The sequence below is a fragment of the Barbus barbus genome (assembly GCF_936440315.1).
Source record: "Barbus barbus genome assembly, chromosome: 3".
In the NCBI taxonomy this organism is placed as follows: domain Eukaryota; kingdom Metazoa; phylum Chordata; class Actinopteri; order Cypriniformes; family Cyprinidae; genus Barbus; species Barbus barbus.
This window is the reverse complement of record NC_136731.1, coordinates 28,378,137-28,392,388: the sequence shown is the minus strand read 5'-3', so window position 1 is coordinate 28,392,388 and position 14,252 is coordinate 28,378,137.

Genomic DNA, 14,252 nt, shown 5'->3' with positions numbered 1-14,252 from the left:
TCCACGACAACACAACTGCAGGGCTCTATGCCTTTTTTCCCCGTTTGCTTTTTTTCCAGAGCACATAGAGCATAATGGAGGCGATTACTCCCCTCCTCTCCGGTGGCTTGGTGACTTGGCATTGTGAGCCCCTGGGAAAGTGCTGTTTACGGTCACACTTCACATTGCCCTGATGCCCTGGAAAAGAGCCTGGCAGCATTGCTAATGCTTCTAATGCTGTCGGCTGCTACATTGGCAGTGCGGAGGCCAACTAAGTGTCATGCTGGGATTAACCTTAAATTGATTACCACCACAAAGATCATCTGCTGGCTGACTGACATGCTTAGGACACCGCGTACAAATCAACACCAATTTATGGAGAATACACACTATTGTTATTCAAGGATAAGGGCTGAGTGATATTTTGATATTTAATATGTAAAGTGATTTTTTAAGAAGCCCCAATTTGATTTGTAATATTTAAAACAAGAAATAAACTAATGTAAAAGTAAGTGGAAAAATTAAGCAAAGCATGCTAATAAGAACGCTGTAAAAAAAAAAAGTTGCAAATAAAATAAAGATTACTGAGGTATGTTTTACAAGAAAATTATATTTCAGTCTTTGTACTTCAAAATTTCCAGTTTAATTAAATGTTACATGCCAGGTCTTTGAAATTCCGAAATTGTTAATATATTTCACAAACAATTACACAGTAAATCCCATACCATTTTTTTTTTTATTATTACCTATATATGTTATTAAAAGTTTTGAATAAATGCTAAAACTATCATGAATCATAAAAAAAAAAAAACTTTGACCTCCTGAAAACGGCATTAAATAGAAAAAAAAACCCATTAAAATCATGCATGCTCACAATACTGATTTATTCTAATACCACAAAAACACTAACGTGCATCACCCAACCCTGATCCATACAAACCCTTAGCTACAACTGTTTTTATACATAGGCCTATTTTCCTCTTTTAGTTTTCCTTTGTCCCCTGCAACTACCCACTATGCAATACCCAACATTCCCCATCTAGCAAGTATGTTTCCCCTGAAAGAATAATACATTTTTGATGCTGTTATGACTAAGGTTAAGGTTAGGTGCAATACAAATACATTAAATAAGATGCAATCCCCGTATGCTCTTGATTGCTAGTGTACCGCATACATGTATCTCTACAAAATTCAGTGCAGCAATATTTCATACTCGTATATACAAATGATAAATTACAACATAAGAGCCTTGAATTTATAACAGCACACATATTTTTCATCGCACTGCATGCTGCATATGAAGTGGTAATTGGTTAATAATGTCTCCAGTATCCATTCCATTAATAACCTCTTTAAACTCATTGCAAAACCCTCTTTTTATTAAATATGTTCATCTTCAGCAAAAATTTGGAGCCAACCTCACCACTCCGGGAGGCCGAACTCTGGCCTGCCCTGCTGGATGAGGCTGAAGCAGAGGAAGGTGAAGTGCTGAAGTGTGCTTGGGAAAACAGCCAGCAGGTGATGTGAGTGCTGCCAGCCTACGGACGGGCATCATCATCATCATCATCATCATCAGGCCCTCGACCTTCAACACAACCCTCCCCTTCCCCTTCCTCCCCACAGTGTGCGCCACATTTGAATAATGCATCCTCCTCTCCAGCAGAGACAATCCAGCCTCATCCTAACCAGGGCTAAACAAGTACAGTGTCTGCTCCACGGTATCATTCATGTTTACTACAGACCCCTACACCAAGCACAAACGAGGTCACGTGTGTCAGCAAATGCATTTTTCTCAGTAATGTTGACCATGAGAATTTCATCACTTGCCATTGCCAAATGCTGCACACTTCCTATTACAGATTGAATGCTGTAACATTATTTTTGCAATCTGGCAAACACATACAATGGAAATGTAAACTAGTTGCACAAGTGGTTGACACAAATGTTAAGAATGACTAGAATGTTTTAAACGCAGTCCACAGATCTACAGAATCAAGAATTGTTTCACTTTATCTTGAGTATATGAAAGCTGTAGTAACAACAAAGCATAAAAACATCACCCATAAATCACCATGCCTCAAACCAAATGTTGTTTTGTACAGCAGTGTTAAACCAACGATCAATAATTTATTCTGATTTACATTTTAGTATATATTATCACACATAATTCATGTCACACCCTGACCTTGTTTACAATCACAGAATCGATCTTCAAGAGACAAACCTCAAGGTTGTTTGATTGATTCCAAAAGCAGCTCTATTCATGCTGCATGAATTATTCAAATTTAGACAAGCCACTTAATTATTGCATAAGAGGAAAAACAATCAATAATTATCTATATATTTGAACAAATTTAAATATGAAAAATATGAATACCCTGATTTTAATACAAAAATGTATGCATATAAGCAATGTCACCAAAATAGCGAGGAAGAGAAAGCCATGATCATGTGATGTGACATGATGACTCAGTATTTGAACTTTATAAGTATAGGACTGAGCTCAAGCTTTGTAGCTCTTACTCAGAAGCAAAGGCTTTTTGTCTAACAAAAGGACACAGTGGCCACAAAAGTACTTCTGCAGTCTGGCCTAAGGCCTCCTCCCTGCTATTTAACATTTTTTGAAGTGTTTCAATGAGCAGATACTGGCTTACATCTGCAATGTGACAGACCTTCTTCCACATGTGGACCTTTAAATCATAATTTTTGTCATAAGAAACTGCAGCCACAGAAATATATACATTTATTATTGATACAACACAAGTTTGCCAAATTACATCACACCAGGGTGACACCATGTTTTAGGACATGTGTAACCATTCAAAAAGTTTTTTTATTGTTTTTGAAGGAATTTTCTAGTATTATTTTTTTTTTAATCTAAAATACAGTAAAAACCGTAATATTGTGATATAGCAGCACTTTCAACAATCCAACTTCCTAACAATGCTTTAAATATGGATTCATCCATCCATAACGCTGTTTTTTTCTTTTTAAGTTCGTTATTTTTCCATCTACCCCTTTCTTTTCATCTTTGAGAGTCAGATGTGGCTTTTTCTTTTAAACTCCATGTAAAGGGCCAGTGTCTGAGAACATTCTCTGATGCGGATGAAGCTGGTGTTTAGTGTTTGCTGTTCAAAGCAGCAGTGAGCGGTCTGTCTTTCAAACTACAGATTCTTATATATTCATTCTCTTGTTGTGCATCTAGGCTGACCATATTTATTTCTGTGCTGGTTAAATCAAGATTGTGTTCCTCTTGTATGGAACAACCTTCATCTCTCAATAGAACAATAGACTGATGAGTTTCTAAAGAAACGTGTTTCTTTTTAGTCATTTTTTAAACCAAAATTTGACTTGCAAGTGACTGGTAAAAAACTCAATACTTCAGCAGCTGAAAAAAACACATTGTACTGCAATTTCCATGCTTCATTAAGCCACATTTTCAACTGTGCTAATAATAGAATTAGGTCGCGGCAGTCGTCGTGTGAAGCCCTCTTAGTGTGAAGACCGAAGAGTGTAAAGACCATCAACTCTACCGTACGACTCCACCGGGCAGGGACAACGGCAAGGGATAGAAGTGTCGCTTTTTATTTGAGTTTATTCATTTATATGTTTATTATTGAAATGTTGTTATATGCATGTGTCAATTTTATTTAATTTCTTTATTTTCTTAAATATGTGGGTATATAGTATTTATAGTGTTGTAACTTTTAGTTTTAGTTACTTTTTCTTATTTGTAAGTCGCTTTGGACAAAAGCGTCTGCTAAATGACAAAAGTAAGTAAGTAAGTAAGTAATAGAAAAAAGGTTTCTCCAGAACCAAATTAGCATATTAGAATGAGTGAAAAGGTTTTCTAGTAACCTGGAGTAATGGATACTGCTGAAGATGATGGGGTTTTGCCATCACAGTCAAAATTTGAATTTTGAAATATATGAATACAAAATTCAAAAAAAAAAAAAAAAAAAAGTTATTCCAGATAGTAATAATGATTCAGAATACTTCATAATTTACTATTACTATTTTTGAGAGGTATTGTTTTGAATGAAAAGATCCAATTCCAAACATAACTGTACCAAGTCACTAAAACCAGGCCCGTTTATAAGCCAAGTAGTGTTAAGTATATTTAAGCAACTGAATATTAGCATAAGAACAACTGAATTTTTAAAAAAGTTGTGATCAGAAATCTAAATATGTATTGTATTGGAATTATATATTTTAAAAAAATTAATGGCATCAGCAAAATAAGGACAGTGCCACAACCAAAAAAATAAAAAAATACCTTCCTACAGAAACCATGTGTTACATGTCAGTCCTTGTCTTGTGTTTCCCCTCCTCTCGTGTCCCTATTTGGCCATCCTCGTTCCTTTCCTCATTAGTTTAATTAGTCCCTAGCCCTGTGTTTGATTAGTCCACACCTGTTCCTTGTTTTCCTAGTGTTTATAAGCCCTGTGTGTCCTAGCCCCTGTGTCCGGTCATCACGTCAGATGTGTTCGTCTCTCCCCATGATCCCTGTTTGTCTGCTGGTTGATAATAAATGTGCTTATTGGAACTCCTACGTCTCCTCGCTCCTTGTATCCCGAGAGGGAACGTGACAGATGACCGGACCTACAAAGTAAGCGGCGCTCCTTTTCCCCCATTTTGTTTTCCGTTTTTGAAAGTTTTTTTGTTTGCTCCTTTTTTCCCGCTCCCTCCATGGCGATGGAGTTCGCCGCCCGCCTCCGCGCCCTGATACTCCGCGATCTCCCCTTCGTGGAGTACACGGAGGAGTTCTGCGAGCTGGCCGGGAAGGCGGAGCTGCACGACGCGGTCATCCTCCAGCTCTTCCGGCTCGGGGCCTGTCACCACCGCCCCATGAACCTCCCAGACACCACGGGATTGACCTGGAGGCTGGGGATATACCGGTGTCTGGGAGACTTCCGGGCCCGAGTCGAAGCTAGCCCGCCGTCGTCAGCGGCTCCCCCGAGCCCGCCGCCGCTCGCGCTTCCAGAGCGCCCCCGCGAACTCGCGCTTCCAGAGCGCCCCCGCGAACTCGCGCTTCCAGAGCGCCCCCGCGAACTCGCGCTTCCAGAGCGCCCCCGCGAACTCGCGCTTCCAGAGCGCCCCCGCGAACTCGCGCTTCCAGAGCGCCCCCGCGAACTCGCGCTTCCAGAGCGCCCCCGCGAACTCGCGCTTCCAGAGCGCCCCCGCGACCCCGCGCTTCCCGAGCGCCCTCCCGCGCCGGCTCCACGCACGTGCCCTCCCGCGCCGGCTCCACGCACGTGCCCTCCAGTGCCGGCCCCACGCACGTGCCCTCCAGTGCCGGCCCCACGCACGTGCCCTCCAGTGCCGGCCCCACGCACGTGCCCTCCAGTGCCGGCCCCACGCACGTGCCCTCCAGTGCCGGCTCCACGCACGTGCCCTCCAGTGCCGGCTCCACGCACGTGCCCTCCAGTGCCGGCTCCACGCACGTGCCCTCCAGTGCCGGCTCCACGCACGTGCCCTCCTGAGTTCCCGCTGGTTCCGTCCAGCCCTCCTGAGTTCCCGCTGGTTCCGTCCAGCCCTCCTGAGTTCCCGCTGGTTCCCGTCCAGCCCAGCGCCTCCCGTGCGCCCTCTAATGTCCGCGCCGCAAGAGCGCCCTCAAGAGTCCACGCCGCAAGAGCGCCCTCCTGCGTCTCCGCTGGTCCCGTCCAGCGCTCCTTCGTCTCCGCTGGTTCTATCCAGCTTCGCGCCTCCCGTGCGCCCTCAAGTGTCTGCGCTGCAAGAGCGCCCTCAGGAGTCCGCGCTGCAAGAGCGCCCTCCTGCATCTACGCTGGTCCCGTCCAGCTCTCCTTCGTCTCCGCTGGTTCCGTCCAGCTCCGCGCCTCCCGTGCGCCCCCCAGTGCCCGCTCCTCCAGAGCGCCCCCCAGTGCCCGCTCCTCCAGAGCGCCCCCCAGTGCCCGCTCCTCCAGAGCGCCCCCAAGTGCCCGCTCCTCCAGAGCGCCCTCTAGGGCCCGCTCCTCCAGAGCGCCCTCAAGTGCCCGCTCCTCCAGAGCGCCCTCAGGTTACCGCTCCTCCCGAGCGCCCCCAAGAGCCCTCTCCTCCAATGTGGCCCCCAGAGGGGAACTTTCCCAAAGAAATTTTGGGGGGGGGGCCATATAGTCCCAGTCTGTGTGGCCAGGCCAAAGGCCAAGGCCACAAAGGACCCCGATCCACCAAGGCCTCCCAAGGCTCCAGATCCGCCATGGCCTCCCGAATCTCCAGTCCTGCCATGGCCTCCCAAGGCTCCAGATCCGCCATGGCCTCCCGAATCTCCAGTCCTGCCATGGCCTCCCAAGGCTCCAGATCCGCCATGGCCTCCCAAGGCTCCAGATCCGCCATGGCCTCCCGAATCTCCAGTCCTGCCATGGCCTCCCAAGGCTCCAGATCCGCCATGGCCTCCCGAATCTCCAGTCCTGCCATGGCCTCCCAAGGCTCCAGATCCGCCATGGCCTCCCGAATCTCCAGTCCTGCCATGGCCTCCCAAGGCTCCAGATCCGCCATGGCCTCCCGAATCTCCAGTCCTGCCATGGCCTCCCAAGGCCCCTGATCCGCCCTGGAGGCTTCCCTGGTCTCCTCCCTGTCCGGGCCCTGCTCCAGCCTCCAGAGCGCCCGCCCCCCCCCGCCCGTGATGTGTATGTTACGGTGCGGGACGCACCTTCCGGGAGGGGGGCGATATGTTACATGTCAGTCCTTGTCTTGTGTTTCCCCTCCTCTCGTGTCCCTATTTGGCCATCCTCGTTCCTTTCCTCATTAGTTTAATTAGTCCCTAGCCCTGTGTTTGATTAGTCCACACCTGTTCCTTGTTTTCCTAGTGTTTATAAGCCCTGTGTGTCCTAGCCCCTGTGTCCGGTCATCACGTCAGATGTGTTCGTCTCTCCCCATGATCCCTGTTTGTCTGCTGGTTGATAATAAATGTGCTTATTGGAACTCCTACGTCTCCTCGCTCCTTGTATCCCGAGAGGGAACGTGACACCATGACAAAGCTCAACTTAGCAAAGACAGAGCTTCTCATCTTCCCCGCCACTCTGACTGACTGTACAACACAATTTCACCACCATCCAGCTAGATTCATAAACAATTTTCCCATCAAGCTTGGTCAGAAATCTTGGAATAATCTTTGATAACCAGCTGACCTTCAAAGACCAGACTGCAAAGACAGCACAATCATACAGATTTGTACTGCACAACATCAGGGATATCAAGCCCTTCCTAACGGAGCATGCTGCACAACTTCACATCTAGGCCCTTGTCATTTCTAGCCTGGACCACTGAAGTGCTGTTCTGCTTGTACTTAAGTGAAATGCAATGATACTTCTACAAATGATTCAGAATACAGCAGCAGGCCTTTAACAAGCTCAAGAGAGCCCACATTACACTTCTCTTTATCTCTCTCTGCACTGGCTACAGGTTGCAGCTCACATCAAGTTCAAGACCTTAATGCTTGCATACAGAACAAACACATGCTCCACACTCACCTACAGTCAGGTCCATAAATATTGGGACATCGACACAATTCTAACATTTTTGGCTCTATACACCACCACAATGGATTTCAAATGAAACGAACAAGATGTGCTTTAACTGCAGACTGTCAGCTTTAATTTGAGGGTATTTACATCCAAATCAGGTGAACGGTGTAGGAATTACAACAGTTTGCATGTGCCTCCCACTTGTTAAGGGACATTATAAACATATAAATATACCCTCAAATTAAAGCTGACAGTCTGCAGTTAAAGCACATCTTGTTCGTTTCATTTGAAATCCATTCTGGTGGTGTATAGAGCCAAAAAATGTTAGAATTGTGTCGATGTCCCAATATTTATGGACCTGACTGTACTTTCTCACCCTCTTACAAGTTTACATTCTCTCCAGAAGCCTGAGGCCAGAAAGTGAGCAACAATCTCAAAAATGCACAAAATAACATTCCAGAAAGTTTTCACTCACTGTTCCTCGCTGGTGGAATGATCCTCCCACCCCAGTCTTGAATGCCAGCAGAAAAACAATTCCTCTTATGCTTTCACTTTTTCTTAATAACTCCCTGTTCTAGCTTGTACTTTTCTGAATGATGTTGGAAACATTGCATTAATATCACTTCTTGTATTTATTGCTTATTTATGAAGATAAATCGCTTATTCCTCATTTTTAAGTGACTTTGGACAAAAGCTTCTGCTAAATGAATAAACATTTATGTAAAGGTAAAGTGTTCTGGTCACATAAAATCTGAAGGTCATATATTTACATTTCTCTTTTAAATAATGATATAATTTTCCTTAAATGCATCAATTGCCATAGATCCCAAATTTTTGATGTATTACTGGGAATGTCATTAAAGTCTTTGTTTCATTCACAGAATTATAGGGCAAGCTTTACAAAATTCATATTCAGCAAAAAGGCATTAATGTGTAATATTTTTGTTTTCGTTAATTCCATTTAGAATGTTAAGAAAAATTATTTAATATGATTGGACTGGGACTAATAAAGGTATCAATAGGGATCTCACCTACAGTTGTGGTCAGAATTATTGGAACCCTTGGTAAATATGATCAAAGAAGACTGTGAAAATTAACCTGCTTTGTTAATCCTTTTGATCTTTTATTTAAAAAAATCACAAAAAGCTAACCTTTCATTGGATAATAAGAATTTAAAATGGGGGGAAATATCATTATGAAATAAATGTTTTTCTCAAACACACGTTGGACACAATTATTGGCACCTTTTTATTCAATACTTTTTGAAACCTCCATTTGTCAGTTTAACAGCTCTAAATCTTCTCCTATAATGCCTGATGAGGTTAGAGAACACCTGACAAGAGATCAGAGACCATTCCTTCATCCAGAATCACTCCAGATCCTTTAGATTCACAGCTCCATGACGGTGCTTCTTCTCTTCAGTTCACCTCACTCATTTTCTACAGGGTTCAGGTCAGAGGACTGGAATGGCCAGCAGAAGCTTGGTTTTGTGCTCAGTGACCCATTTTTGTGTTGTTTTTGAGGTTTGTGTTTGGATTATTGTACGGTTGGAAGATCCAAACATGGCCCATTATAAGATTTCTAATAGAATCAGTCACTTATTGATTTTTTATCTGTTGGTATTTGATAGAATCCATGATGCCATGTGTCTGAACAAGATGTCCAGGACCTCCAGCAGAAATATAGGCCCACAACATCACAAATACAGCAGTATATTTCATTGTACACATGGGGTACTTTTTATCCCTGTGTTCACCAAACCCATCTTGAGTGTTTGCTGCTAAAAAGCTCATTTTTTAGTTTCATCTGACCATAGAAGCCAGTCCCATTTGAAGTGCCAGTCCTGTCTGATAACTGAATATGCTGGAGTTTTTGGATGAGCTAGGATAATTTTTCTTGAAATCCTCCCAAACAACATGTGGTGATGTAGGGGCTGTTTGACAAATTTTTTTTAAGGTTTTCTGACCCCGAGACTCAACTATTTTCTGCAATTCTCCAGCTGTGATCCTTGAAGAGTCTTTAGCCACTCAAACTCTCCTTCTCACCGTGCATTAGGACGATATAGACACACGTCCTCTTCCAGGCAGTTTCATTACATTTTCTGTTGATTGGAAATTCTTAATTATTGCCCTGATGGTGGAAATGGGGATTTTCACTGCTCTAGCTCTTTTCTTAAAGCCACTTCACTAATTTGTGAAGCTCAATTATCTTTTGCTGCACATCAGAAATATATTCTTTGTTTTTTCTCATTGTGATGGATGATTAAGGGAATTTGGGCTTTGTTTTCCCTCCTATTTATATTTCTGTGAAACAGGAAGCCATGGCTGGATAATTTCATGTTCATAATCACCCTAGAGTGCTCAAAATTGTGAATATGAATGGGAGTATACTTCAGAGATATTTTACTCTTAAGAATTTCTAGGGGTGCCAATAATTGTGTCCAACGTGTTTGAGAAAAACATTTATTTCATAATGATATTTCCCCCCATTTTAAATTTTTATTATCCAATGAAAGGTTAGCTTTTTGTGAATTTTTTAAATAAAAGATCAAAAGGATTAACAAAGCAGGTTAATTTTCACAGTCTTCTTTGATCATATTTACCAAGGGTTCCAATAATTCTGACCACAACTGTATGATGGTGATGATACACGGGGTAACTTTTTAAGCAATGTCGCGATCAACAGGCAAGCAGGTGAGAGACAGGGCCCACGACTGTTCTAAAATATCCAGACAGAAATGTGTTGCCAATTCTCAATGGGAAAGTGCCCAAGCAACATTGCTCAAAAAAGCTGCCCTGAACATGACATGACATGCTGCATTGTTAAATGTGTGAAATATGTTGAGTGTTTCTCAGCATTCATTTTATTCAGTGTATGCATAACACACACACACACACACAAGGTAACAACTGCAGTGTTCACCACCATTAAAGTCTCATGTAAAACACTCACTGTGCCCCCTTAACACACTCCTTCACAGATCATCTAGCTGTGCAAACATCTGATTCTTCAACAGCTGGCTCTTTTCCACTGAACAGTCTGCTCAATAGCCATGGGATAAATAAAGGGTAAATTAAAAACCAAACAAATGCTGTCATTTAAGTAACACACAAAACATATTTACGCATCAATGAGTGTCCTTCCCAATTCTAGCGGTCAATATTTGCTTCATATTATCTCCTCTAATACTTCGGCAGCGATGCTAACCCAAAAGATACAGCTGTATTACTTTTTTTTTTTTTTTGTACTTTACTTTTACTTTTGTCATTTAGCAGACGCTTTTGTCCAAAGCGACTTACAAATAAGAAAAAAGTAACTAAAACTAAAAGTTACAACTCTATAAATACTATATACCCACATATTTAAGAAAATAAAGAAATTAAATAAAATTGACACATGCATATAACAACATTTCAATAATAAACATATTAACAGCAACAGAAAAAAATACAATTTGCAATTCCGTTTGAATAATGTCCGGAATATCATTCCATAATATACACTTAATCCGTGTATCATTCGTCCTTTCCATTTTCAATTGATAAATGAAAATCAAAAAATGAAAATCTGATTGTTTTTTTTGTTATTTGATTTTGAATCAGAAACGAAGAATGAAAATTGTCTTGTATTTCATATTTAAAAATTTCGTTTTGGATCAAAAATACAAAATTGAAAAGGGTTCACACAACAGAAACTGTTTTTAATATTTAATTGCTGGGTTGTGCGTCACCCGGAAATTTTTCTGCGAGCAAATAGGCGGGCTTGTGTACCCCCTGGCAGTTTTTCTGTTATTGTATTACGCTATAATTGTTAATAAAGGTTAAAAAAAGAAAAAAAGTTAGCGACACTATGGCAGCGCTGGAGCCACACTCCACATTAATCATGGAGTTGTTCAAAACCGCTATGACACACGCTGAAATTTCCTGCACACTGAAGCATATGAATATCGTAGACTGCTCGGAAAGAATCAGAAGATTTTGTGCTGGACACGACCTAAAGAGAAAACGACTTTTGTCAGACGCAGCATTAGAGAGGATTTTGGCTGGGTCGATTTACGAAGTAAGTGTATATTTCGATTCCCACAGCTTAGTTAGCAAATATTTCCATTAATAATGTGACAATTCCGTGACAGACTGGACCATCGTATGGCCGGAAGTTCATGACTGGCTATAGCTATAGATATAGATATATCTGGCATCAATGTGGCTTCATGCAGGAGAAGGTCGGGTCGGAAGATTCCTGAAGGAGCTCCATCAGCCATACCATGAATTCCGGCGTCAGGTAGGATGACTAGTAAGTAATACATGTCAATACATAATATTAAACTGATTAACAGCACTAATTTTAGCTACGACACATCCCTTGCTAGTTAGTTCATGCTATGAATAAACCCATTTTTTTTTACATTTCTGTACAGAACTTTACTGCTGCTTTTCACATATTTGAAAGAAATATTTATTGCTACAATAAACACAGCCAGGTCAGAGGTCAGGGAGGGTCTGACAGGTGAAAAGCTGAGAAAAATATCTGTGGAATAAGTGGGACTAAGAAGGATAATTTCCACAGCAATATAACTGTTATTCCTCCTAATTCTGTCAAAATGTTTTCTACATTCTTATTTTTGTAGAATCTTACCAATGAGATTATCAATTGAAAATGGAAAGGACGAATGATACACGGATTCATGTGCAGCATCCAATCAAGTATGAGGCGCGGGGCTGGACAAAAGTCAAGCGAACACGGAGAGTGTGCGCGAGAGAGAGCGAAAATGCGCGACAGAAAGTATAATAAAGTAAATCAAATATAATAGAGTGAGATTTTCTGTGTGAACAGAAACAGAACATTCTAGAGAAAATACGAGAATGTTCCTCCAGTGATCTGTCGCAATGTTCCGTGCTGTTAAAATTTCCAGATAACATAGTTTCTTCATAAAATACTACGCAACTGTTTAGATCTGTGAAATATCTCTGCACATCGTTGCACTGACATGTGCAACAAAATTATGTAATTTAATATAAAATGTCCCTTGAACATCTTGAAAATTGCAAGATAGTAGCGTAGTACACAGAAGTTCACACAGAAAACTCACTCTCTCACTCTCTTTATTATATTTGATTTACTTTATTATACTTTCTGTCGCGCATTTTCGCTCTCTCCCGCGCAGTGTCGCTCTGTCTCGCGCACTCTCTCCGTGTTCGCTTGACTTATTTGTCTCTGTTTCTGCCACGGGATTAACATCCCGTGGTAATTAGGAATGACAGAAGCTTCAGTCTGGATCCAACCCCTAAATGATCTGAGATGACCGAACACCTGAGAAAAGATAATGCCAACCCCTCAGAGGATGCCAACGCTCAGACAACATACAGAATTACCAAATGACCACTGGAACTAGTTGAGACCTTACAATCTGACTTTGCTGCAGTTAAATTGAACTGCTGGTTTGTTGGCCAGAGGCCAATGTTTGATATTGATATTGTGATATGTTTGATATTGATATTGTGCAGTTGCTTTGACACAATTTACATTGTTAAAAGCGCTATATAAATAAAGGTGACTTGACTTGACTTGACTTTTGTCCAGCGGGCGCCTCATAATCAAGTGGCCTAGTTTGTAAACAGGCTTGTTGACTCAGCAGCAGAGGGTTATGAACACATCAGCAGAACACAGAGATAATCACTGTTTTCATAACACAGAGATAATCACTGTTTTCATTATATTGTGCTGCATCATTTTTTTTTCTTGGGAAATTTAAATATTTCTTGAGGCTTATGGTTTCAGATCATTGTTTAGCCCTTCACAGCGCTCCTCATACCTGTAACTAGGAATGAATTATTTAGTAGCTTTTTGTCTTTTCATAATACATCACAGTGTTAACAAAAGGTCATGTCTGTGATACATATGGGAATTAGGCCTCAGATAAATAAACAATAGATCTTACAGAAAATATACAAAACAAAACCCTATTACATGCACTGAAGACACTGCATCCATGTATACTATAAACAACCTTGGCTGTAAGGAGTTGCAATCAGGACTAAAATTGATAATATAATTACTTTTATCTGTTGATAAAACATCATTAATAATCATGAGACAAATTCAAACTTTGACTTGACTTGACTTAAAGGGACAGTTTACCCAAAAATGAAAATTCTCACCCTCATGTCGTTCCAAACCCGTAAGACCTTCGATTGTCTTCGAACACAAATTAAGATATTTTTGATCAAATCTAAGAGCTCTCTGTCCATGTGACATCAGGGTTTCAACTGTAATTTTACGAAGCTACAACAATGCTTTTTGTGCGCACAGAAACCAAAAACAACGTATGCAACATATGTAAGCGGATACATTGTTTACCCTTTGATCTGAACGTAAACAATGTATCCACTTACATATGTTGCATACGTTGTTTTTTGTTTTGTTTGCACACAAAAAGCATTCTTGTAGCTTCCTAAAATTACAGTTGAAACACTCATGGCACATGGATTGTTTTAACTATATCCTTACTACCTTTCTGGACCTTGATCATGTAAGGATCCTTGCTGTCTATGGGAGGGTCAGAGAGCTCATCAAAAACATAAAATTAATCAAAAATATCTTAATTCGTGTTCTTAAGATGAACGAAGGTCTTACGGGTTTGGAACAACATGAGGGTGAGTAATTAATGAGAAAATGTTCATTTTTGGTTGAACTATCCCTTTAAGGCAACCAGCTTCAGGAGATTTTTGAGTTTTCTCAACTTGTTGCTTTCAGTTTATTCAACTAAAATTTGAGAAAACTCAAAAATCTATTGAAGCGGGTTGCCTTAAA